Below are 4,005 nucleotides of genomic sequence, written 5' to 3'. Positions count from 1 at the left end.
AGTGTATTGCAGTCAGTCTGCCTGTTGTGTTCCCCACTCTGTCTCTGGTGGATCCTCTCACCCCCCACATCTCTGGCCTGTTCCCCAGTTCTTGTATGCATAAATAAATAAATATTTTTTTTTTTAAAAAAAGATAGGAACTGAAAGCTTTTCTTTTGGTTGATACCAAAACACCAGAACAGTTCATTTTTCTTGGTCAGTATCACCCATGGGATGAGGAGGTGGAAACTGGCCACAGTATATATTCTTTACTATCAGTGTTAACTCCCTTAGCAAGAACAAGAAAAAGCCAATCCTCCATGAATTTGTGCAATCCCATAGCCTCTAGTCACCTCTGAGTCTTAGCTAGTGAGAAGATGCTACTTCCTAAAACACTGCTATGTTTATGTTGACATAAATTTTGGGTAAATTTAAACTTAAAGAAGTTTCCTATGTTCTGAGGCTGATGCAAATTCTGAAGGGACTTACCTTAAAAATATTTACGATCTGGCAGAGTGGGTAGAATTAGTCTCCCCCAGGCCCAAGGTATGTTCAAGTTCCTAACAACTATGAATGTGACTTTATTTAGCAATATGTCTTTGAAGATGAAACCAAGTCGAGTTAAAAATGAACTAGGGTGGGCCTCCCCAGTGGCGCAGCGGTTGAGCGCTGGGTTGCGAAGCTGCCCGCAGCCTCTGCAGCGCCGGTTCGGTCCCTGGCTGCTCCCCGGCCACCGGAGGAGGGTCCCACATGGCGGCAGACCTCTCCTGCAGCCCGCTGCTCCCCTCAGCAGTGTACTTCGGGCCCTCTGCCTGCTCTGCTCCCCGCTGGCTCTGGTGAATTCTCTCACCCTCCGTGCTTCTGACTGTACCCAGTGCTTGTATAAATAAATAAATAAATCTTAAAAAAAAAAATGAACTAGGGTGGACCCCAATCCAATAGCTGGTGGCCATACAAGAAGAAATTTGGACAAATACATGCATATGGACAATGCCACGAGTGATGGAGGCAGAGATTTGAGTGATGCATCCACAAGGCAAGGAAGGCTAAAGATTGTTGGCAAGCTCCAGAAGCTACAAAGAGTCAGAGAGTTTGTTCCTACAGCATACCCCTGTCCACCTTCACTTTGGACTGTTAGCCTCTAGAACTATGAGATAGTAAGTTTCTGTTGTTGTAAGGCACGTAGTTTGTACTAAACTGTTATGAAACTAACACTAGTCAAGGAAGCAGACATATGAACAATAAACTTAGGCTTAGAAAGAGATGGAAGCACACAGAAAGGAGACATAGCTTCCTAACTGTCATGGGCAGTAGTTCTTAGAACACCAGGTTTCCTTTTTAAAAACTTAGTAAGCTATCATTTTGATTTACTGTGTGATTGAAAAAGAGTCACCATCTCTCTGAGCCTGTTTCTCATTACCAGATGATCTCTGAAGTCTGTATCACTGCTACTTCTTTGTGCCTCTGTAACATAGTCTGGTTTTTCTTTAATTGTGTATATAGGTACACAATATACACAACTGTGTATATAGGTACACAATTTTCTTTAATTGTGTATATGTAATTTAAGAAATTATTAGGGTAAGTGATTAAAAAGTCACTTATAGGATTTAGTGTCTCCTTTTCCTGCTCCTCTCATGCCCCAAAGGGGAGAAGTATGTGAAACTCAAATATCTTACTCCCCGAGGTAAGCTTCAGTGCGGGTCTACAGAGTCAAACGGTAAACCATCCCTGCTTCAGCGACGCTCACGCCTCCTCCCGGGGTAAGCTTGTCTGAATAAAGTAAACACTAAACACTGAGTTCCAATCAACCTACCAGGGTAGTAGTGGGACAGAGGAAATGAACCCAAGTTTGAATGTGGGCCTGAGTGACTCCCGAAGCGGGCAGATGAAACTCTTTAACCCTGTTTCCTTTATGTAAAAGGGCAGTGACAAAATCATCTCTTTGGGTTGTTGAATGTATCTTGTATGTATACAAGGCTGTATATATCTTGAAAAGTGCCAGGTATCCAGAATGCACTTAGAAATGTTACGTGTTTACAACATCCCCGCTTACAGAAAGGGTGCGAAAACCTTCGGACTTGCAACCGCCCGCCCTGGAGCCTGGAGGTTGGAGGCTGGAGGCTGGCGGGGCGAACCAGGCACCCCAACCCCACACACCCCAGCCCTCCGCCAATCGCGCCCCACGGCGCGGAACGCGGAGGCCGGCGCGCCGGGAGGCGGGGGCGGGGCCGGCGGAAGGGCCCGTGCGCCGCGGCGGCTGCGCCGGAAGTTCCTGCCCAGGCCTGGCGGTAACCTTGGGGTCCTCGCCGCCGCCGCCGTGGCCGGGGAGTGGGCTTTGCAAGTGTGAGTCTCAGCCCAGTCCAAGCCTGTTCGGATCCCGGAGCCGCCGGGGTCGCGGAGGAGCCCGCTGAGAAGCGCCGGCAGCGGCAGCCGCGGGCCAGGGCCGCCCCGCCGACATGTCTCTGGTGGCGGAAGCCTTCGTCTCCCAGATCGCAGGTAGCGCGCTTGGTGGCTGCGCGCGGCGGGCCGGGCCGGGGCCGGGGCGGGGCCGGGGCCGGGGCCGGGGCGGCAGGAGCAGCCTGGGGTCCAGGGTTGCTGCTCCTTCCAGCCTCCCTAACCTTGTGGCCTTAGTTGCCGAACGCAGGCCTCGGGATGGAGGCCGGCACAGTAGGAGGCTCAGTTGAGAGTTGGATTCTTGGCCAAGGTCATGCCGCAGCGGCGGGAGTCTCCTGGGTTGGGGCGCTAGGGACTGGGGTGCGTGGAGGAGGCGGTGGGTTGGAATTGAGGGGGGCGTGGCCGCAGGAAGCTTCAGAACTAGAGTGAGGCCGCTTCTGTCGCGGACTTGAAGTTTAAGGTGACTTGTCGGTAATGAGTCGCCCCTGTTAGCTGTTGTCATTGAGGGGCCACCGAAGTTTTTGCTTTCAAGTAATACAATACTGCTAAGTCTCTAGGGTTTATTGAAATCTTTAACACTGCATGTCCTTTTTCTTTCTTTTTTTTTTTTTAAAGATTTATTTATTCATGCATACAAGAACTGGGGTACAGACCAGAGGTGTGGGGGGAAAGAGGATTCACCAGAGACAAAGTGGGGAGCAGAACAGGAAGACTGACTGAAATACACTGCTGAGGGGAGCAGCGGGCGACACAGGAGAGGTCTGCTGCGCCATGTGGGTAGCTCTCTGGCAGGCTGGGGATTGAACTCATGCTGTAGAGGCTGCAGATAGCTTCATAGTTCTGTGCTTTAACCCCTTGCGCCACCAGGGAGGCCCTGCATGTCCTTTTTCGAAGCAGCTTTTATTTTTTTATTTTTGGTGTAAACTCTGTGTCATTCAGAGGTGGAGGATCACACCCTTTCAGATCACACCCACATTCACCACCAAAACACCCATAGTTCTTTATCATAGTTCATTGTGCTTCCTTCACTTTGCTCTCCACCAAACCTCTGTCCCCCTGCTAGCCTTGCTTCTACAGTCAGATTTCTAGGGTTTGTTATAGGTTTAGTTTTATATGACCATAGGTTTAGTTTTATATGACCCTTTGTTTCATTTCTCTACATTCCGTATGTACTTGAAACTATTCAGCATTTGTGGTTTTTTTTATTTTGTTTTTGTTTTCCTTCTCACTTAATTCGCTTAGCTTTATCCCCTCCAGTTCTATCTTTGCTGTGGCAAGTGGCAAGTTTTTTCATAGCTGAGTAGTATTCCATTGTGTATATATACCATATCTTAATCCAGTCATCTGTCCTTGGGCACTTGGGTTGTCGAAACACCTTTGATCTGATGGACGGACTGTGTGATTGATCGTTAAGTTTATAATATGTTTTGCTATTGAGGTTCCTATTTACTGTAGTGAAATAATTGAGAAAGTGAGACTACAATACATATTTTAGGTATAGGTCATGATGGATAATAAGTTAGTCTGTAAATAGTCTTAACTTTCTGACAGTGTTTTCTGTATGAGTACAGTAAAGAGACAGTCACTTGGATAAATAGGTGCATTGGAAATAAGGTAGTATTTTGGAAA

The sequence above is a fragment of the Talpa occidentalis genome, unplaced genomic scaffold (genome assembly GCF_014898055.3).
Source record: "Talpa occidentalis isolate TD23 unplaced genomic scaffold, MPIMG_talOcc4v2.1 talOcc4.3, whole genome shotgun sequence".
Lineage (NCBI taxonomy): Eukaryota > Metazoa > Chordata > Mammalia > Eulipotyphla > Talpidae > Talpa > Talpa occidentalis.
The sequence above is the reverse complement of the archived record's forward strand: the minus strand, read 5'-3'. Positions refer to the sequence as shown.